Raw genomic sequence first — 24326 nt, 5'->3', positions numbered from 1 at the left:
GGGTTGAAGAAATATTGTCTGAACTGTCAGATGCAAACTGGCTGTGGGACATAACCGAGCATCTCGCTCAATTGAATAAGAAGCTGTAGGGACGCAAACAAGTCCCACCCAAAACTTGACCAATATAGTTGTGAACTGAGACAACCCTTATTTTGTTATTTTTGAGTACAGATACAGTTGTGTGTTCATGCAGACACATAATAGCAATTTCATTATGAATTGAAAATGGGGGACCCTGATGTAAACAAGTCGAAAGTCTTTCTCTGGTCTGCATCCCCTTAACAATTGTGTGTATTGAGCTGTACTGTACTGTACCCATTCTGCAATCTGTTAATTAAAGTTAATTAAACTATCTTCCATTAGTTGGATGTATGGCCTCTGCAAGGTTGTGTGCAGCCATTTGTTTTTGTAACATCTGCTACATCTGTCCCACGTGTTCTTTGCAGCTCACAGTTGTTAGTTCTGCCCCTCTTGACTGTGACAAAAAGGTTTTGAACAAACTTAATGTCATAGCTTGTATTTGATGATATTCTTCTTTGTTATTTACCTGAATGGTTTGATCATTGATTGATGGAGTAATATGGGGTTCTGATAAACTAAAATTATTTGTTAAAATAACATAAGCTAACATATATTTTTACATCTATGCAAATGCATATGCAATATGTATAACTTGAATAAGTAATAAATACAGAAACAACATGTTTAACAATATGTAAATGAGTAGCTACATTTATTTTACATTACATTAACATTTATACAGTATTTGGCCCTTTGAGGGCAACCATAATGCTGATGTGGCCCTCTGTGAAAATGAGTTTGACACCCCTGCTCTACTGCATGACTTTACATTTTCTGGGGGGGGGGGATGTGCCCCCCACCCCCTTGTTATAGAAAACACCAAGGTTTTCTATAACAAGTTTTATTAATAAAATACATAGAACATCATGTGAATATAAAAAAAATATTCAATTTCCAATAACAAATACCATGTAGTACCCTGTACTACCATATAATACCATGTAGTACCCTGTACTACCATATAATACCATGTAGTAACCTGTACTACCATATAATACCCTGTAGACCCTGTACTACCATATAATACCCTGTAGTGTCATGTACTACCATATTTCATTTCATTTCATTTCAAACCTTTATTTATACTCGTGAAAGCACTGAGGTTTCCCTCATTTACAGTGATGACGAGTTAACAAAGGACACAAATATCATAACAGTTAATAATTACAATGAATTACAATTACTACAATGATGGATTAAAAACAATTACATGATTCAGTACATAGGTCAAGTGCAATGCCTTTAAACTCCATGAATGGCGGGAATGTTCCGAGTTTTAGAGTCTTTTGCAGGGTATTCCATGTGTATGGAGCATCGTAGGAGAAGGCAGATTTTCCAAGCTCAGACCGAACTCGAGGCACCCTGAGCACAAGCCGATCATTCGAACGAGTTTGGTAGGTGACAGCACTCCAGACCAACAAAGATGTAATATAAGGTGGAAGTTTGCCAATAATTGCTTTGTAGATAAAAAGATACCCATGATAACTACGTCGCAACAAGAGAGAGATGGCCAGCCTACCCTCTCATACAAAAGACAATGGTGAGTATCATATTTGTCACCCGTAATAAATCTTAGGGCGGAGTGGTAGGCAGAATCCAAAGGCCTTAATGTAGACGCAGACGCATGCCTGTAAATTACATCACCATAGTCCAATATTGACAAAAAAACAGCCTGTATAATTATTTTCCTACAGAACATAGGAAAACTAGCGCGGTTACGGTACAAGAAACCAATCTTTTGCCGTAATTTTGTAGCTAGGTTATCTATATGGAATTTAAAAGAAAGTTTATCATCCAGCCATATACCAAGATATTTATACTCACTAACTCTTTCAATATACAAACCATTTGCTGTTGTTAGGTGTAGCATGTCATAATCTATAACCCTGGCTCTAGAAAACATCATAGACTTGGTTTTACTAGCATTAAGCACTAACTTGAGCTTAGCTAGAGCATTTTGGAGAGTGTCAAACGCAAGCTGCAGGTTCACAATAGCTTCCTGAACAGTATCCGCAATGCAGTAGACAACTGTATCATCCGCATAAAGATGAGCCTGACAACCTGCTAGTGCTGAAAGACTAGAAACAATATCATTAATATAGATTGTAAAGAGGACCGGCCCCAATACCGAACCCTGTGGTACACCCTTAGACAATGGCAGGAAATCAGATTGAAAGTTACCTGAATTCACAGATTGACACCTTGAAGATAAATAGTCCTGAAACCAAGCACAAGCGGCTTTATCCAGGCCAATGCTAGCTAGACTATTCAAAAGCAAGTGATGGTCTACTGTATCAAACGCCTTTGAGAGGTCTACAAAGAGAACTGCACAATGCTTCCCATTGTCCAGGGCTGAAATAATGTCATTAGTGACCAAAGTAACAGCTGTAATAGTACTATGATTTGCTCTGAAACCTGATTGGTGAGTACTTAGCACTGAGCAACTTGAGAAAAAGGTTTTTAATTGGTTGTTTACCAAGGTCTCCAGTGCTTTGGCTAGGCATGATAGTTTGGAGATAGGACGATAGTTATCCATCTTATCCCTATCCCCCCCTTTATGCAAGGGGAGCACCTTGGCAGATTTCCACACTTGCGGGATTATGCCAGATGCAATAGAAAGGTTAAAGATGTGTGACAATGACTCACAAATGACAGGGGATGCCAGTTTTATAAAAAAAATAGTCTAAATTGTCCACACCAGTAGAACACTTAGGGTCTATGGATTGCAAGATATTGAGAGTTTCACTAGATGAAAATGGCTGGAAGGAAAATGTAGGTACACACGAGGCATGATCGAAGATTGGGCTAGGGTCAGAGTCAACATCCAGTGGAGCCAGCCCAGTAGACAACCTGTCAAATAAGGACCCAGCCTCAATGAAGTGTTTATTGAAAGCAAGACAAATTTCCTGAGGATCCGAGATTTTACAATCAGCCACATTAATACACAATGGCAATGTAGCAGGGTTATTTTTTGACAGGTTTACTGCACCCCAGAATTTAGCTGGGTTAGAGTAGGAATTCGAGACTAAGTCTAAAAAGTAATCAGATTTAGCCTCCCTCACAGCTGCAGTAGTTCTATTTCTAAGTTGATTTGTGGATCTAACACAGACCGTAGGACAATGATCACTAATGCCTAAATCAAAAACACCACTAGCAGAGATCCTGTCACATCTGTTAGAAAATATCAAGTCAATGAGAGTGGATTTAGCATGATCTTTAGGGTTTGGTCTAGTGCTCTCAGTAATCAACTGAGTAAGGCAGAGGTTACCACTCACCTCCTTCAGGTAACTAGAAGCAGCATTTCGCCAGTCCAAGTTAAAATCACCCAGCACTAGCATCTCTGAATTGGAATATAATGACAGTATATCCATAATTGTATCAGTAGCACTAGCCTCAGCTTTTGGAGGCCTATAGACACCAATCAAAACTAAAGAGTTACAAGGCCCCAAATCAACCTTCAGCACAAGTAATTCGAAACACTTTGGAACTGTGATGGTATTCAATACTGAAACAGACAAACAGGATTTTACATACATTGCAACACCACCCCCTCTGCCAGCTCTGTCGCTTCTATATAAATTATAGTGCTGTAAAGCTGCAGATGAGTCATTGTCAGATTTTTTTAACCAGGTTTCCGATAAAACCAGAACATCAGGATCAGCCTGAGATACTAAAATGTTCAGATGGTCTAACTTATGTTGTTGAAGGAGGCTTCGTATGTTTAAATGGATTAGTCCAAGCCCTTTCCTATCCTTGAAGGCAGATGGGCTGTTCAGACTAACTGTGGCAGAGACTGTATCATTAGGTACAGAGGTTATGGGAACAGAAACCTGAGACAAGGGGTGTACATTTTTAAGATCCACCAGGTTACTCCTGACCACACCCCTCTCCTCTACATAACTGCGCCTACCACGCGACAAACCATCACATACAACAGAGATATTTTTAGGAGTAGGTCCATCAATAGGGCTTTGATCCGCCTGATCCCTGGGAGTGGCTTTAAAAACATGGACACAAGGAACTATGAGATGGATCGGACTCACCCCATTTCAGGCCACATCCACTGTTCTATGTTTTCGGACCAGTTCCCTACTCCCACTCACTGCGGATCTCAGAGCCATGTCCATACCCATGGAGAGCAGCCGGGCTCCATTCCAGTTGGGATGAAGGCCATCCCTAGCAAAGAGCTCCGGACATCTCCAGAAAACATAGAAATTATCTATATAGAGAATCATCATTAGGCAACAGTAACCCTTCAGCCAGATATGAAGTTCACGGATCCTGCTGTACTTGCCATCCCCATACCTAGGGGAGGGAAAGGGACCAGAGATAATGCAGGATTTATTAGATGACTGGACTGTGGAGATCAGGGCCCTAAAGTCCTCCCTCAATAACTCAGACTGTTGATACCTAATGTCATTAGACCCGGAGTGGATGATGATGGATGATGCCTGATGATGGTCCTTAATGAGTGAAGGGAGTGCTGCCTGATGTCCGAGACCCTGGCTCCTGGGAGGCAGTAGGTTCTGGCCCTCGGGACAGCCACATGACGCACCATTGAAGTCCCAATGACAAGCACAGAGGGAGGGGAGGGGGGGGGGGGGGGGGGCGGTGCAGGGCTCACCATGCCTTGTGGGTCTCTGTAGAGGTTTACCATTCCGAGTGGGAGGGGGGCGCGGCTAGCGAGGGGGATCCTTCAGAGAGTGAGGCAGGGGACCCATCCACGCCTCCTGCGTGTCGGCTACAGGCGTGGTACCAGGAGCAGCAGTGAAGGACATTCCTGCATGACCAGTCTGCTGCAACACCTGCTCCCACGCCCCGGGAGAGGAGGTCGGTTTCGGTCTGGGGGTGAAGACCGGGAAACCAGGGCGCCTAGAAATGCTAGGAGTAGCTGGCAGATCCTCCTCCCGCTCCTGTGGTGGGGGGCCCAGACAGCTCCTAGCCGCAGGAGTGGGTGAGCCTGACCCCGGACGTTGCCTCTTGGCCCCTGGTGTCCGGTGGTCAAGCTCCACACTCTCCAGGATGTTGAATCTGTTGGAGAGTGAGAGAGACTCATGGGGTGGAGGGCTAAGACGAGAGTCCCAGGTTCGCCTCTTACGCCTCGACCGCACTTTAGACCAGGCCTGGGGAGGGGGGTGAGTAGGAGTGGAGCTGTAGAGCTTGGGCTTGGCTCCCTGCTTCCTGTATAGAAACCTTACAGATGTCTTCAATAGACTCACAGGAATTGTGTAAAGTTGCCCATATAGTGCTAGGAATAGCAATGCAGGTCCCCTTTAAAGATTTTTTTTCATCAATACGTTCCCATTTTATAGCGTCTTGAATATATGCATTATATAGGATTGGTCTGGTATATTTCCTGGAACGCTAGTTATAAGGCTAATAGCTAATAACGTTAAATCGAATGGCGTTTCGGCACTACAGAAGCTAGAGCAAAAAATCTAAATGCATATTGTCGGTATTCATGGTCCACCATGAATGCATGAAAGGGGGGGGGCGGGGGAATTCCAAGAGTAGGGTAAATCTGCAGTGCCGCTCTGTGACATTGAGTAGGTTATAAAAATGGAATAAAATGAATGAATGAATGACCTTTATTTATATAGCACCCTTCACAGCACGAATGCACAGGGTGCTTTACACTACAGGTTAATATAAAAACACAATAAAAACAAAATCAGAAATAAATGACAATAGACAAACAGCAGTTAAAAAAAAACAGTGAAACCAGATAGAAAAAGTAGAATAAAAGAATTTGGATAAAATCATGAGTCACTAATTAAAACAACACTATAGAACAGTGAGGACAAGAAAAAGGCGCCTATGTGTGATCAAAAGCCTGCCTGAACAAATGTGTTTTTAGTTGTTTTTTAAAAGAGTTCTCAGAGGGGGCAGTTCGCAGGTCCAGGGGGAGAGCGTTCCAGAGCCTTGGTGCTGTCACCTCGAAGGCTCGATCACCCCTTGTTTTTAGCCTGGTCCTGGGGATCACTAGGAGGTGCTGATCGGCAGATCTGAGTGAGCGGGTGTTGGTGTAGGGATGGATGAGTTCCGTGATGTAGATAGGGGCCTGACTGTGAAGTGCTCTGAAAGTGAAAGTGAGGACTTTGAAGTGAATTCTATAGTGTACCGGGAGCCAGTGCAGGGATACCAAAATGGGAGTGATGTGACATGATTTTTTTGACCTTGTGAGTAGCCTGGCTGCAGCATTTTGGACCATTTGTAGTTTATCTGTGGATGATTTGGTGAGACAGATGAAAAGTGAGTTGCAGTAGTCAAGCCTAGAAGAAATAAAAGCATGCACGGATAGTTCTAGTTCAGAGTGAGATATGATGGTGCGCAGTTTTGCAATGTTTCTGAGGTGAAAGAAGCAGGTGCGTGTGAGTGTTTTGACATGTTTGTCTAGGTTCATGGCCTGGTCAAAGACAACACCCAGGTTTCTCAGGTGGGGACGTATGTTGTCTTTAAGGGACCCCAAGTGAGTGGCCACTCTAGCTGCAGTCTTTTCAGCTGCTACGATCAGCACCTCCGTTTTATTTGCATTTAACTGGAGGAAGTTACTCCACATCCAGCTCTCAATGCCTAGCAGGCACTCCTGGAGAAGGCTGAGTTTTTCCAGGTTGTCTTGTTTAAAAGAGCAGAGTAGTTGTATGTCGTCTGCGTAGCAGTGATATTTAATGCCGGTGAATTTATTGATGAGGAGGCCTAGGGGAAGCATATAAATGGCAAAGAGGAGTGGTCCTAGCACCGATCCCTGTGGTACCCCACATGAGAGAGGGGTGGGGTCAGATTTAAAAGGACCCACAGCCACCGAGAACGTTCTCTCCCTCAGATAAGAGGCGAACCAGTTTAGAGCACTCCCAGAGATGCCCACCCACTCCCTGAGCCTGTCCAAAAGGATGTTGTGGTTGACCGTGTCAAACGCTGCGCTCAGGTCTAACAGGACCAGAACAGAGCATTCACCAGAGTCAGCAGACATCAGGAGATCATTGGATACTCTGAGAAGGGCAGATAAAAGCCAAAACAACCTTATCTAAACCGTTGGATCCGAAACACGGACATGTCCGTGGTTGGCCCCGGAACGGTTAAAGGGTCAGTGTAGGGTCTCCAAACGTGGTTTGTGTCTTCAAAGACACACTATGCAGTAGAGGGTTAATTTAACTGCAACTATAAATCACACAGGTAATCGGCAAGACATTACATTTGATGCCACCCACTGAAGTGTATGTGTTGTTGAACTACTTTTTTCCTATAGTCTTTTTGAAACCAGCCGCCTGGAGAGCAAGACAGCACTTGTAAACCAGGCATGAAAATAGAAGGCAGTAAAAGAACATCTGTATTTGATTGCTCCTTGTTATTGGAGGGTGATGGCACCGGGGAGATTGAGAGTATAGATGTATTAGCAGTGAAGTCGGTGTAGTGTTGTTTTGTAATCTAAACTACTGCCCAAAGCAATGTTATCTCTCACCACTGGCCTCAATCATCTCCACTTGTCACTCAGAGGACCAGGCCAGGGTTATTATAGTTTTGTATTAGTTTTTCTTTTCTTTTCTTTTTTATTTCACATGTTTTTTTCCCCAATTCAGTTTTCAGAGTGGGTTTTAGTTTAGTTTTTATTGTTCAAAATTGTTTAGTTTTAGTTGAGTTTTTATTAGTTCCAGTATTAGTATTTATTTTGTTTGTTTTGTTTATTATAATATGGGAGCAGGGCCGCCTCAGGGGGTGTGCGAGCAGTGCGGTCGCACAGGGCCTCGCGGGAAGGGGGGCCTCGCACAAAAAAAAAAAAAAAAATTATTTATTATTTTTTTTATTTAAATTTTTAAAAAAAATTATTTTTTTTGCGAGGCCCCCCTTCCCGCGAGGCCCTTTTTCATCACAGACATAAAATCTAGTTTTGCTTATATATATCACATTAGACACGTTTGTAGAATGTGTCTGACTTGTTCCTGGGTCTGCAGACATACTCACTATTGGAGCTCTGGGGCTCTGCAGCAGACATACTATTGGTTTCAACGAAGGGAGTGGTTACATCATGTGTAGTACGCCAGCGTGCGTCAGCTGCGTTTGACTATTTCGCGCGTGCAGCTTTTGACTATTATGCTTAGTTATGCCAGCCAAGACGAAGAGGTCGGTCATTATCAGTCGGTCGGTCACCAAGGAACGTTGACAAAGGCCTCTCGCTGGCGGGACAAATGGCCGGAGCCTTGTCATGGTGCAGTCGGGATATAGCCATGATGATGTCGGCTAGTAGCTAGCTTAGCTAAAGGCTAACTAGCGTTAGCTAACCTAGAGACAGCGCATGCAGCCAAGATGAAGAGGATGGTCGTTTGGCAGATGAACTTCGTCAACTCCACGCGGTTGTCTCCATCCTCTTGGACGTTTGGTGAGTTTTTAACCTATTCTATTAACTCTATTCTATTCCCGCCGTGGATATCTCTCTCTCTCTCTCTCTCTCTCTCTCTCTCTCTCTGGAGCCAAACTGGCCGACTAGCTGTTGTAGTACTACTAGTAGCTAACGGTGTGTGGCCTGGTGTCAGCACCTGTATTGCTTTTCTCACATTGTACAGTTTTTCAGTGGTAGCCGCATAGCTTGCTTCTGCGTTAGCTAATGGTTAGCGATAGCCGGGTTGAGCTAACTGTTAGCCAGTTAGCTTGTGCTACGACCATTGACATTAGCCGTGAGAATAGCAGGGGGTTCTGGCACTCTGACTACGACATCATCTTTAACATAAGATGTAGTCGGGCCTGCACCATGACAAGGCTCTGGCCATAGCTTATTTTTGTCCCGCCAGCGAGAGGCCTTTCGTCAACGTGGAGACCTGTGTTGCGGCCTTTCGCCCTGCGTTCCTTGGTGCAGGTAAGATTAATGAAAATGTCATGACATTACCCCACTCTTCCTTCCTTCCCCTCCCGAATGTTTTGTTAATAACGATGTTTTTTTCCAGGCAAAACATATGTTACTTCACAACATTTGGAGATACGACATGTGCTGTGTGTGAATTCATTGTCTTGGTCGTTTGTGTAGCTTGGGTAGCGTAGGGCCATTGGCCAAAGCTGTGTGTGGCCTTGTGTCAGTAGCCTACCTGGCTAGCCTTTAGCTGATGTCGGCCATTGGCTCCTTGCTGCTTTGTTTTCTCTGGTATAGACCCTCTCCTTTTTGGATTTAAGTGTTGATCTTTGTCCTTTTGGATCTACAGTATGTATATTCATGTTGCCTTTGTGAAGTTATCTTTTCCTTCTGTTTTGTTCTTTCATTAAAAGTTGAATATCCTTTAGGGGGTCATCTTTGCTTATCTCTCTCATACATGCTCTCTCTCTCGCACAGGGCCTCGCATTTCTCCCAGGTGGCCCTGTATGGGAGTATTTGTCAGGGGCAAGCTTTAGGAAGTTCAAAATATGTATTGTGTAATACAAACATCACTTTATGAAGGCAATTGAGAGACAGTGATTGAATGGGTGGGTGGGTGTGGCTGTATATGTATGGCCATATGTGTGTGGTCATGTGCTTATGTGTGTGTGTGTCTGTGTTTGTGTGTATTTGTGACTTTTCCCTGTCTCTCTCCCTCTCAGTCTCTCTCACACACGTGCACACATATTACATGTTCATACAGTCAGCATAAAAAGCTTACTAACACCAGCGAGTGGGCGTTCCCCTGGGACTCTGAGGGGATGAAGGAACCTGAATCCATTCAATAAAAAAGAAACTGATAAGACAGTGGTGCTAAAATGCAAGCCAAGCACCAGCCTTCTGATTCCTGCCAGCTCTCCGGAGGTCATGCAGACCTTGGTGAAGCTTTTATCTGGAATAAAGGAAGATTGGGGGGCGGGGGTTGGTTGAGGTGCCTCAGGGAGTCGGGGAGAGGCAAGAGGTACACAATTCCTCCCAGAAATATCCAGGTCGATCTGGTGGTGAAAGTTCTTATCATGAACACTCAATAGCGCCCTCTCCTGGGCCCTCATGCATCAACGTGTTCTACGCACAGATCTGTGCTTACCCTGTGCGTACGATCATTTCTAAGCAAAGAGTGGGATTCATCAATTTCAACTTGAACTTGACTTTGTGCGTACATCTACGCACAGGTCAGACCTGGCGTACCTAGCGCCCAGTGGTAGAATATATTATTACAACAAGGAAATGAGCTTCTGTGCATAATAACACTGGCACGTTCTGTACGAACCGTAGTTCATTATAGTTCATTGTAAAATAGCAACAGTAGTGTAATTATGGTCAAAACCCTATAAATAGCATTTGGAATAATAGATCTTTCTCTCAGAATGAATGCAGCATGGTTTATATAGCGTTATCGGAATATACGGGGTGTAGGCTACTGACTGACTGCGCTCCGCGTAGCTTGATTGATTGATTGATTGAAAAGTTTATTAACAGATTGCAGAATGGGTACAGTACAGTACAGCTCAGTACATACAATTGTTGATTGGGGATGCAGACCAACTTTCGTCTTGTTTACATCAGGGTCCCCCATTTTCAATTCATCATAAATCATAAAGCTCAACTCGTTATTATTCTGCGCAGACCGCAGAAACACGGGAACGTTTTGATTATATTTAAAAGGCTTTACGTTAAACGAAACAAGTGGAACTTCGAAGCTGTAAGCAGAATACAAGTCATATGAATATAGTGTTCTTCCCCCTTTTTACTGTATAAGAAAGAATAGAAAACGCATTGCAATGACACTATAGTGGACAGACTATGTATATGATGGGATTCAAGTTCGCGTTTTTGTTGCTCATAGGCATGCTGTCAGAGTATGATATCTTAATCAAACATTCTAGAACATTTGTCGTCACAGATCATGTCCTAATAGAACATAGGCTATGGCATGGATCGTGATAGTGTGTGGACTGTTATTATTACTGTACACCGGTACCACCCATTGTGACTACAGCCTTGTGAGTCCCGCACACAAACATGATGGAATTCAAGTTCATGTATTGAAAGGCAGGCTATCATACATGCAGTGAGATTCATTGTTCTTGTATATGCTCTCGTATTATATTGTTTATATAGGCTACCCAATACTGACATCAAAATAGATTGTAGTATGCCTCTAGAAATCATATGCAGCAGGTAGAAAATTGACGGGAGATCCATCGCGATTTGGAATAAAATTGAGGAGAACTTTAATCCCTGGGGTATTAATCAAACAACACGGGAAAAGGCAGTCATATTCCAGCGCGGTCTTTATTAGCCGACAACAAAATAGATGCATCTAAAAATCATATAGCCAATCGAACACAACTAATAAAGGCATTCATATTACAGCACGGTTATAATGACACACAACCAACGCCAAACAGTGGTCAACGAACGGTCTTTATTAGTATTTTGAGCTGTCCAGGCAGAATTGCAGCAATGGTCTTAGGGAGCCGTTGATATCTGACATCACCGTTTACGAGTCCGCCTTTTATTAATCCCACAATACGCGATAGTGTCTTCTTGGTTCGACAGCAGTGAACAATCTTCGTGGAGTTTCTCAGGGTTCCGCTCGGGTCCGTCCATTATTTCACATCCCATGGGGGGTGTTTCCTCATTTCATGACCATATATGGATAATCATGCACGAGCATTGACGGTAGAACAAAGTGGTATTCATCAACACGGAGGACCATAGAGCCTGCGTACGCACGTGTGATGAATGCCGACTTCCCTGTGCGTACGCTAGTTCTACATTCCGTGCTTACGTGTGGAAGTAGGTCAAGTTCTACGTCCACGTTGATGCATGAGGGCCCAGGGCCCTCATTCATCAACGTGTTCTACGCACAGATTTGTGCTTACCCTGTGCGTACGATCATTTCTAAGCAAAGAGTGGGATTCATCAATTTCAACTTGAACTTGACTCTGTGCTTATATTTACGCACAGCTCGGACCACACTTAGCTGACGCCCAGTGGTAGAATATATTATTACAACAAGGAAATGAGCTTCTGTGCATAATAACACTGCATGTTCTGTATGAACCGTAGTTCATTATAGTTCATTGTAAAATAGCAACAGTAGTGTAATTATGGTCAAAACCCTATAAATAGCATTTGGAATAATAGATCTTCCTCTCAGAATGAATGCAGCATGGTTTATATAGCGTTATCGGAATATACAGGGTGTAGGCTACTGACTGACTGCGCTCCGCGTAGCTTGATTGATTGATTGATTGAAAAGTTTATTAACAGATTGCAGAATGGGTACAGTACAGTACAGCTCAGTACATACAATTGTTAAGGGGATGCAGACCAGAGAAAGACTTTCGTCTTGTTTACATCAGGGTCCCCCATTTTCAATTCATCATAAATCATAAAGCTCAACTCGTTATTATTTTGCGCGCAGACCGCAGAAACACGGGAACGTTTTGATTATATTTAAAATGCTTTACGTTAAACGAAACAAGTGGAATTTCGAAGCTGTAAGCAGAATACAAGTCATATGAATATAGTGTTCTTCCCCCTTTTTACTGTATAAGAAAGAATAGAAAACGGATTGCAATGACACCAGATAGTGGACAGACTATGTATATGATGGGATTCAAGTTCATGTATTGAAAGGCAGGCTACATCATACATGCAGTGAGATTCATTGTTCTTGTATATGCTCTCGTATTATTGTTTATATAGGCTACCCAATACTGACATCAAAATAGATTGTAGTATGCCTCTAGAAATCATATGCAGCAGGTAGAAAATTTATGGGAGATCCATTGCGATTTGGAATAAAATTGAGGAGAACTTTAATCCCTGGGTATTAATCAAACAACACGGGAAAAGGCAGTCATATTCCAGCGCGGTCTTTATTAGCCGCGCTGGATCGTCAGTAAATCGTCAGTAAATGCTTTATGTAGTATGGGTGATATATTGATCAGATGGTTTGCAGTGAAATGAATAAATTGGGCTGAAAATAACGTTAGTATCCTCTTACCGTGCGTCAAAGAGACTGGCGGTGAAATATCCCAAGTATAGGACGTCGATCGCCTAGGTCCATTTCCGGTTTGTATGTCGCAATAAACGCCAAAATCATATTGATTATTAAGTTTATAAAGCGATCCATATGTACTATAGTGTCTGTCGGGAGCCTTGCAACAATGTCTGATGGCCGGATGAATTTAATCGACGCACAGCCCCCACTTCCTGTTGTTCGAGTGTAACTCGCCCGACCATCCACCAGGTGGCGGTATTGAGCTGTCGTTGTATTGAGCCGTAGGGTCCAGCTGCAGCGTCGGAGGTGTATACATAGACGCCTGCGCAATAGAGCATGCGAAGCATCTGCTCTACGACTATTGAACATGGGTGGGCAAATGTCTGATTTTGCTCCCCCACTTTTTGATCATATGAAAAATATGATATACCCCCCCCCCTCCCATATATAAATCTAACCATAACTACGTAATTTCAATCAAATTAATAATACACAATGACACTTAATAGCAAGTTTTTAAGTTTCCAAAGATTGTGTGACCCCCCACTTTAATGGTTTGATCCAGTGCCCACGGGCCACGGTTCATCGGCATGACGTATACGACATGTTGGGGGAGGAGGCGGCTTTTTCGAATGCCATTGAAAAATTCAGGCTGGATATTGGATAACATTGTGAGGATTATTCTTCGGCGTTTACATCAAAATGGAGCAAATCATCACGTAAGTCGAACACTGTGACTGTATACTAAATGCGCAAACAGATTGAAACTGAATATTTCTCGTATGGTGAGCCTCCGCGCTGCACCGAGTGAATCCACAGTCACTTGCTCCTCAATGGGAAACCAACCTAGATTTACCCTGAAGGACTGGTTCTGGCCAAACCGTTCGTTATACAAGTATCACAGAGACATTACAAAGGTGCTCACAGTTGCACGAGGGGTTCGGACAGAGATACGGGATGGTTTGAAAGCTCGGCGTTGCTAATAAATATTTTTAATATTTTTTTATAAACTGCTCAAAGCGGCATTATTTCCGCCGTTGGGTGATCACAGCGCCTGCGCACCATCCCGTATCTCTGTCCGAAACCCTCGTGCAACTGTGAGCACATTTGTAATGTCTCTGTGATACTTGTATAACAAACGGTTCGGCCAGAACCAGTCCTTCAGGGTAAATCTAGGTTGGTTTCCCATTGAGGAGCAAGTGACTGTGGATTCACTCGGTGCAGCACAGTCACGAAAGGGGCTAGTATGGACCCTGATGTAAACAAGACAAACGTCTTTCTCTGGTCTGCATCCCCTTAACAATTGTGTGTATTGAGCCGTACTGTATTGTACCCATTCTGCAATCTGTTAAATAAAGTTTTCATTCATTCATTCATTCAGCCGCCGCGCTCACTGGGGCTATTGATAGCGTCAATTAATTGTTGTTGTTGTTGTTGGTACTGCCGCTGCGGATGTGAACGGGGCCGGAGGGGCTTTGGGAGGATGGGAAAGTTATTATTATTATTATAATAGTAATTGGCTATCATACGTGCCTAGCTAGCGTTAGCTAAAAGAGCCCTCGCAGTGAAGTTATTATTATTATAGCTATCATACTGCAATATAAACTGAGTTTTATAGTGAAAAGAGCAGCTTTATTTTGGTCAAGATTGAAGGCTCTATATTGCAGGAAATTGCACATACAGGTGTTCATTAAATGTAAAAAAATCTGCCGTGGAGGGGGTCGTGCCGGAACCCCTCCAAACCACCCCTTGCAAAAAAAAAGGAAAAAAGGTAAAAAAAAAAGAATAAAAAAGAATCTTGCACCCCCACTTTCAACTATAACTAGGCGGCCATGGGTGTCCAGTACCTTGCTTCCAGTCCTTGTGCTAAGCTATAGGCTAGCTGGTCCCTATACTGCTTCCAGCCCTTGTGCTAAGCTATAGCTAGCTGCTCCCTACTGCTTCCAGCCCTTGTGCTAAGCTATATAGCTAGCTGCTCCCTACTGCTTCCAGCCCTTGTGCTAAGCTATAGGCTAGCTGGTCCCTATACTGCTTCCAGCCCTTGTGCTAAGCTATATAGCTAGCTGCTCCCTACTGCTTCCAGCCCTTGTGCTAAGCTATAGGCTAGCTGGTCCCTATACTGCTTCCAGCCCTTGTGCTAAGCTATAGCTAGCTGCTCCCTACTGCTTCCAGCCCTTGTGCTAAGCTATATAGCTAGCTGCTCCCTACTGCTTCCAGCCCTTGTGCTAAGCTATATAGCTAGCTGCTCCCTACTGCTTCCAGCCCTTGTGCTAAGCTATAGGCTAGCTGGTCCCTATACTGCTTCCAGCCCTTGTGCTAAGCTATAGCTAGCTGGTCCCTATACTGCTTCCAGCCCTTGTGCTAAGCTATAGCTAGTTGCTCCCTACTGCTTCCAGCCCTTGTGCTAAGCTATATAGCTAGCTGCCCCCTACTGCTTCCAGCCCTTGTGCTAAGCTATAGGCTAGCTGGTACCTATACTGCTTCCAGCCCTTGTGCTAAGCTATAGCTAGCTGCTCCCTACTGCTTCCAGCCCTTGTACTAAGCTATATAGCTAGCTGCTCCCTACTGCTTCCAGCCCTTGTGCTAAGCTATAGGCTAGCTGGTCCCTATACTGCTTCCAGCCCTTGTGCTAAGCTATATAGCTAGCTGTTCCCTACTGCTTCCAGCCCTTGTGCTAAGCTATAGGCTAGCTGGTCCCTATACTGCTTCCAGCCCTTGTGCTAAGCTATAGCTAGCTGCTCCCTACTGCTTCCAGCCCTTGTGCTAAGCTATATAGCTAGCTGCTCCCTACTGCTTCCAGCCCTTGTGCTAAGCTATATAGCTAGCTGCTCCCTACTGCTTCCAGCCCTTGTGCTAAGCTATATAGCTAGCTGCTCCCTACTGCTTCCAGCCCTTGTGCTAAGCTATAGGCTAGCTGGTCCCTATACTGCTTCCAGCCCTTGTGCTAAGCTATAGCTAGCTGCTCCCTACTGCTTCCAGCCCTTGTGCTAAGCTATATAGCTAGCTGCTCCCTACTGCTTCCAGCCCTTGTGCTAAGCTATAGGCTAGCTGGTCCCTATACTGCTTCCGGCCCTTGTGCTAAGCTATAGCTAGCTGCTCCCTACTGCTTCCAGCCCTTGTGCTAAGCTATATAGCTAGCTGCTCCCTACTGCTTCCAGCCCTTGTGCTAAGCTATATAGCTAGCTGCTCCCTACTGCTTCCAGCCCTTGTGCTAAGCTATAGGCTAGCTGGTCCCTATACTGCTTCCAGCCCTTGTGCTAAGCTATAGCTAGCTGCTCCCTACTGCTTCCAGCCCTTGTGCTAAGCTATATAGCTAGCTGCTCCCTACTGCTTCCAGCCCTTGTGCTAAGCTATAGGCTAGCTGGTCCCTATACTGCTTCCAGCCCTTGTGCTAAGCTATAGCTAGCTGCTCCCTACTGCTTCCAGCCCTTGTGCTAAGCTATAGGCTAGCTGGTCCCTATACTGCTTCCAGCCCTTGTGCTAAGCTATAGCTAGCTGCTCCCTACTGCTTCCAGCCCTTGTGCTAAGCTATATAGCTAGCTGCTCCCTGACACATGCCTCCTCTATTTGAACGACCACATCAAACAAGAGGTGGACGCGGGCAAATACTGCGGCATGGTCATGCTGGACCTACAAAAGGCCTTCGATACTGTCAATCACTCCATTCTGATTGACAAGCTAAAAGCAATTGGTTTTGATAGCTTATCAGTGAGCTGGATGCAATCCTACCTGGAGGGGAGAGAACAGATGGTAGAGGTAAACGGTACTCTATCCCCCCCCTCACAGTGAGCTGTGGTGTTCCACAAGGAAGCATACTAGGACCACTACTCTTCCTAATTTATGCAAATGACATGTCGTCAGCCTGTGACTGCAACTTGTTCCTGTTTGCGGACGACTCAGCCCTGCTGGTCTCTGACAAGAACAAGTTGCAGGTTGAAAAAACCCTCAGCTCGGAACTAGGCAAAATCTGCATATGGCTCGCTGATAACAAACTATCATTACACATGGGCAAAACAGAGTCCATTCTCTTCGGTTCAAATAACAAACTCAGCAAGACCGACGGCTTCTCAGTTGCAGTGGGTGACAATATTGTCACAAGGAAAGACGAAATTACCTACCTGGGTTCCATCCTAGAGGCAAATCTTTCCTATGACAAAATGGCATCCAATGTAATAAAAAAAGTCAACCAACGAACTAGATTCTTGTACCGGATCTCCTCTCAAGAAACAAGAATACCCTGAAGACTCTGGCAGGAGCACTCATTCAATATACTACGACTATGCGTGCACCTCATGGTACCAAAGCACCTCATAGGCGCTTAAAAATAAATTACAAACATCAAAAAACAAACTGGTCAGACTACTCCTTGACCTTACCCCCAGAACCCACCTCACCCCTGCCCACTTTGACAACCTAGGATGGCTTAGAGTAGACGACAGAGTACAGCAACTTGCAATGGGCCTGGTCTACAAGATACACTATACGACTAAGGTACCCATGTACATGTCAAAATACTTCCCAAAGGTCAGTGAATACCACAACCACTACACCAGAGGAAGCTCAACAAATCATGTTAAACCCAGATTCGGCTCAAACAATGGACTAAACACGTTTCGCAATTATGCCACATAAATGTGGAACGCCCTACCCAAAGCTGTAAAGGAATGTGAATCACTACCCACTTTCAAAAACACCCTCAAAGAACACCTATACGGGATACTGCAATTCGAAACATGGCCCCTACAAATTTACATTTACATTTACATTTACATTTAGTCATTTAGCTGACGCTTTTATCCAAAGCGACTTACATGATCTGTACGACAAGCCATCAGGAAGGGCACAAGCTGAGCAACAATGTTCATCAAAGTGTTGAGTGCTGGTTAGTTTATTAGGACAAGTGAATGACAGTACGGTTAGTTAGGGTTAGATTTTTTTTTTTTTTTATTCAGATAATGGTTGAAGAAGTGCGTCTTTAGTCGACGGCGAAAGATTGGACGTGTTTCGGCTGTCCTAATTGGGGTGGGTATAGTTCATTCCACCATTGTGGGGCAAGGACTGAGAATAGGCGACTTCTCTTTGATGACCCTCCCGGAGCTTGGATAGGAGTAGGTCTGAGGCGGCCAGAAGATGCAGAGCGTAGGGGTCTTGAGGGTGTGTAGTTAGAAACCATTGACCGGAGGTAGGTGGGAGCGGTTCCCTTTGCCGCACGGTATGCTAGGTCTAGGGCCTTGAAGCGGATTGGTGCAGCAATGGGGAGCCAGTGCAGGTCCCTAAGAAGTGGGGTGACATGGGCCGACTTCGGTAGGTTTGAGATCAGGCGGGCCGCTGCGTTCTGAATGAGTTGAAAAATGTCCTAACCCAGTTGTCACCCCCCCCCTGCCCAACCCCCCCCCCCCCCCACCTCCAATGTACAGCCCCCCCCCCCCCCCCCCCCCCCCAACCCACCCCACCTACCCAACCTCCTCCAATGTATACAGTTTCTACGTCAAATGTATATACACTCTTTTTCTGGACACTTTTTGTATCACAAACAGTACTGTATTTGCAAATCTGGTATGTCATAAATGTATAGATGTAGCAGTACTGTCTATCTGTAAGTCGTGTATATGATGAATTGAAAATGGGGGACCCTGATGTAAACAAGACGAAAGTCTTTCTCTGGTCTGCATCCCCTTAACAATTGTATGTATTGAGCTGTACTGCACTGTAACTTTTAAATCAATCAATCAATCAATCAATCAATCAATCAATCACATTATAATTACATTGTCATTTGTCTATTTCTTTCCGTAGCCGCATTTCTGGTTTCCGCATTTCTGATTGGCCACTGACTGACGTTCTCTGACGTTCTCTGACCAGAGAGCGTCAGTCAGTGGCCACTGGCCAATCAGAAATGCGGAAACCAGAAATGCGGCTACGGAAAGAAATAGACGCTCTCTATAGTAAACAAAACAAACGCAGGCGAAATCAAACGGAGTCAGGAGGACGCTCGCTATGAATCTACATAAAAAGAATACAGTAACGAACTAACAAACCATTTAGCAACTACTTGGAGAGATAATTAATATACAACATGGAAACGAGATAAAGAACATGTTTGAGGGGCTGCTGGAGTCAGCTGGACTAACGTTACATCTCGACCACTGCAGACTTTGGTGAGTGCAATGTGTTCACTGAAACTCAAGTTGATCAACGGATTTTGACTGTACGAAATCTGCCAGGGAATCTCATAATACTAATCAAACAATATAAATATAGTCCTTTCATGCACAATTGATATCCTAACTATTCTAACGTTGCAATGCTTTGATTGATATCTTAAACAACGTTGCAAGATGGTTATAATGAAACGCTCCGGCGACATCAAGGCTGTTCCTTCAACCGGCGCACTTCTTATTATATCGACTCGGGACAACATTTGTTTGTGTCAGATTTGTGTTTGTATCTAGACCACATTGCTTAGCAGAGTTCAGTGATGTGAATGGAAACTGTCAAGTTGATCAACCGATTTTGAGTATCTGGGGCATGGGACTCGGGAGCATTTTTTTTTTTTTTTTTTTAATAACTAAATAGTTACTTTTCACAGTAACTCATTACTTTTGGGTGTAAGTAACTAGTAAAGTAACGAAGTTACTTTGAAATGAAGTAACTAGTAAAGTAACTGAGTTACTATTTTTCAGTAACTAGCACAACACTGCCCATAGCACAGCCTTTTACCTGTCGATACATTTAGTCCTGAAATAAAAACACATTGTTAAGTAAAGTAAATTTAGTTAGTTCGACCAAAAAATCTGTAGGGGGGTCCTGTGAGTCAGTGCGAGTATCTAAAAAATTACTCATGGCTGTCATGCCTTGGTCATGGGCAATACTGGTGTAAAGGGCTTCTACATCCATTGTCGCCAAGTAAGTGCCTGGTCCAATATTCAGGGCCGCCTCAGGGGGTGTGCGAGCAGTGCGGTCGCACAGGGCCCCGCGGGAAGGGGGGCCTTGCAAAAAAAAAAAAAAAATTTATTTAATTTTTTTGCGAGGCCCCCCTTCCCGCGAGGCCCTTTTTCATCACAGACCTAAAATCTAGTTTTGCTTATATGCTTATATATTTCACATTAGACACGTTTGTAGAATGTGTCTGACTTGTTCCTGGGTCTGCAGTCCTGCAGACATACTCACTATTGGAGCTCAGCCTCTGGGGTTCTGCAGCAGACATACTATTGGTTTCAACGAAGGGAGTGGTTTTACTTACATCATGTGTCGGCGTGAGTCAGCTGCGTTTGACTATTTCGCGCGTGCAGCTTTTGACTATGCTTAGTTATGCCAGCCAAGACGAAGAAAGAGGTCGGTCATTATCAGTTGGTCGGTCACCAAGGAACGTTGACGAAAGGCCTCTCGCTAGCGGGACAAATGGCCGGAGCCTTGTCATGGTATAGCCATGATGATGTCGGCTAGTAGCTATCTTAGCTAAAGGCTAACTAGCGTTAGCTAACCTATTCAGAGGAGCGAGGCGAGGCGAGTGGATGTCTTTTCAAAAGAAGGAGAAGAGAACTTGTGAGCAGATAAATCTGTTAGGCAGCAATACGCCGAAAGGTGTCCAGTCTGCCGGAAAGTACTCGAAGAAGAAGAAGAAGAAATTACACCATGGGCCAAGAAAGTCTCCTTCCAACTTTACCATTGGCGCCGCCGCGTTGATACTGCGTTATGGTGAGTCAACCTATGATTATATACCCGCCGTGGACCTGACCTATCTCTCTTTCTCTCTCTCTGGAGCCAAACTGGTCGACTAGCTAATACTACTAGTAGCTAACGGTGTGTGCCTGGTGAGAGCACCTGGCTGTATGTAGACAGTAGCCGCATAGCTTGTTAGCTGTTAGCTAACGCAGAAGCAAGCTATGCGGCTACTACATACAGCCAGGTGCCTGATTGAGCTAACTGTTAGCCAGTTAGCTGTTTAGCGTCAGCTGGGAACGTTCGTTTGATGCTATCAGTTAGCCTTGAGAATAGCAGGCCCTGGCACTCTGACTACGACATCATCTTTGACAGAAGATGTAGTCGGGCCTGCACCATGACAAGGCTCTGGCCATAGCTTTGTCCCGACAGCGAGAGGCCTTTCGTCAACGTGGAGACCTGTGTTGCGGCCTTTCGCCCTGCGTTCCTCGTGCAGGTAAGATTAATGAAAATGTCATGACATTACCCCACTCTTCCTTCCTTCCCCTCCCGAATGTTTTGTTAATAACGATGTTTTTTTCCAGGCAAAACATATGCTACTTCACAACATTTGGAGATACGACATGTGCTGTGTGTGAATGGTCGTTTGTGTAGCTTGGGTAGCGTTGGGCCGTTGGCCAAAGCTGTGTGTGGCCTGGTCACAGTACCTGGCTAGCCTATTTAGCTGATGTCGGCCATTGGCTCCTTGCTGCTTTGGTTTCTCTGGTATAGACCCTATTCTTGTTGGATTTAAGTGTTGATCTTTGTCCTTTTGAATCTGTCATACATGCTCTAGTCTCTCTCTAACACACACACACATGACAAACACACATGTTCTCTCTCTCTCTCTCTCTCTTTCTAACACACACAGTCTGCCTATGGCGGCCTTTCTCGATGGCTAGGCTGTGCTCAAGGATCTTCAGTCACAGTGCTCAGGTATTCTGCCACTGTGTACTCTCTGTTTAGGGCCAAATAGCATTTCAATTTCTTTCCAATGTGTCTCTCTCTCTCTCTCTCTCTCTCTCTCTCTCTCTCTTGGATTTAAGTGTTGATCTTTGTCCTTTTGAATCTGTCATACATGCTCTAGTCTCTCTCTAACACACACACACATGACAAACACACATGTTCTCTCTCTCTCTCTCTCTCTCTTTCTAACACACACAGTCTGCCTATGGCGGCCTTTCTCGATGGCTAAGCTGTGCTCAAGGATCTTCAGTCACAGTGCTCAGGTATTCTGCCACTGTGTACTCTCTGTTTAGGGCCAAATAGCATTTCAATTTCTTTCCAATGTTTCTCTCTCTCTCTCTCTCTCTCTCTCTCTCTGTACACTGTATATTGACTGTAGAACGGGAGCTCTCTCTCGCTCTCTCTTTTGCTATATGTTGACTGTATCATGCCCCGCCTCGGGCAGCGCTATTATTTAAGAATATGTTGACTGTATAAAAAAAAATATATATATATATATATATATATATATATATATATTTATTATTATTTTTTGTTTACCTTTGGGGGGGGGGGGGGGGGGGGGGCCTCGCGTTAAATCTTGCACAGGGCCTCGCATTTCTCCCAGGCGGCCCTGCCAATATTACCTTGCTCTTTGATTTTATTGAGAACATCTGTAGTGTCCTGTAAATAAGCTGGAAGCGTTGGAAGTAGTGGTTTAATAAAAAAATCTACATATTTGGATATAGGTTCAGTTAGGCTATCGTTCCCTGAAATCACTGGTCTCCCTGGTGGTTCAGTAAGGTTTTTATGTATCTTAGGCAATAAATAGAAGGAGGCCATACGAGGGTTATCATTGTATAAGAACTTAAATTCTTGGTCAGAGATAAGGTTATCTTCTTTCGACCTAACTAGCAAGTCTTTAAGTTCTTCTGCTAATATAGTTGACGGGTTAGAAGTAAGAGGGAGATAAAAAGTAGTGTCTTGAAGTTGTCGGGACGCCTCTTTAACGTATTGTTCTACACCCCAAACCACTATGGCTCCTCCCTTGTCGGCTCTCTTAATGACAATATTTCTATTATCTGAGAGTTCTTTGAGGGCATCTCGTTCGTTTTTAGTCAAATTATGGTGGACATGTGTCTTGCTATTAGTTAATTTCTTTACTTCATAATTTACCTTTTTCTCGAATGTGCTCAACGTAGTATTCTGTACTACTGGACAAAAACATTATTTAGGCTTAAAAGGAGTACAAGGAGTAATAATATTTTGACTAACTGGGGTAAACACACACTGTGGATTCTGCTTATACCATGCCTTAATGTGTAGATTCCTATAAAAACGAAACAAGTCTGTTTTTAAATCAAAGTCATTGGGAAGATTGGTAGGGGAGAAGGAGAGACCCTTGGATAATACCTTCTTCTGCGCATCATTAAGCTGTACGTCTGACAAGTTGATCACTACCTCTGTTGGCTCCGTGTGTGATATTTGCGATGCGGGTTTCTTTTTCTCCCCCTCCTCGTCCTCTTCCTCTGTTTTCCTTGTGGGGTGTCCGTGTGTCCTTGTCTTGGCTCGTTAGAGATTGGTCTTCTCCTAAAAAATCCACTCCGGGGTTCCTTCGTGGGGCATCAGAGTCTTCTTCTTCACTGGTGCGGGGACGTGTGCGCTTGGGTTCATGGAAGTGTTGAGCCTTGCGTCTATGGCTATGCCATGGGTTGGCAGCCCCTGGTCTGTGCCATGAGTAAACATTGTTCTCTTTAAAATCTTTTTCATCCCGCTGGAATTTCCGAAGCTTATCTTGTTTGAGTGTCATTGCAAATTTGTTCAAATGTTCTGTTAATTTGATTTCAAGTGGAGCCTTTTCCAGGTCTTTGTTCAGTGTATCCACCTTCTTGTTCATTTCCTCAATTTCATGCTGAACAATCTGTCGATCTTTGGTAGCTTCTTCTATCAGTAGGAGCATTAAATCGGACGAGCATTTATTAAGAATAGATTCCCATTTCTTTTTTAAATCAGTATTGTCCTTTGATCCAAATGAAGGGAATTTCTTGATTCTTAGGCCCTGTGGAATGTATCCTTTTCTCCAGTAATCGGATAACGTGATAGAATTAAGGTCCAATTTAATGTCTTTCTCCTTAAGGTATTTCAAGTCGGTAAAGATATCTTTAAGATCAGAGTTAATTGAGGTGTCAGCTTGTGCTCCATCAAGTAATGATGAGCTTATGATGATCCGTTTTACATCCTCGTTAGAATAAGAAAATCCATTGGGTTCCATAGTTGAATCCAAGAGTTGAGTTTAGTAAATGATATAAAAATTACGCACTACACCTAGCCAGGTGGAGCACTCGGGAAACAGTTCGCTTGTCAGGCGCGTATTCTGATATTTTGTATCCATTTACTCACGGCGTGCAGTGCTGCGACAATGTCTCTCCCGTCTGAGGCTCCACCCGTTCCACAGCGGGGGGAAACACCGCAGTCGGCATGAGGCAAATGTTCCACTGGAGAAAAGCACAAGATAAAAAGAGTCGCGTGTCCTCGTACTCTTGCAGCTCCGCGTCCTCTGGTGTCGTCCTCTCGACTCCCGTTTCGTTCTCCCACTGTCCAACATTGATCCTCCTTTCAGCAGCGCCAGTACTTCCGGGCACCGCCACGCCACGCCAGCCAGCCAATCCACTTCTTGCTCCCTCC

The sequence above is a fragment of the Notolepis coatsorum genome, assembly GCF_963971535.1.
Source record: "Notolepis coatsorum genome assembly, chromosome: 1".
NCBI classification, from domain to species: Eukaryota; Metazoa; Chordata; class Actinopteri; order Aulopiformes; family Paralepididae; genus Notolepis; species Notolepis coatsorum.
This window is presented reverse-complemented; position numbering follows the sequence as displayed.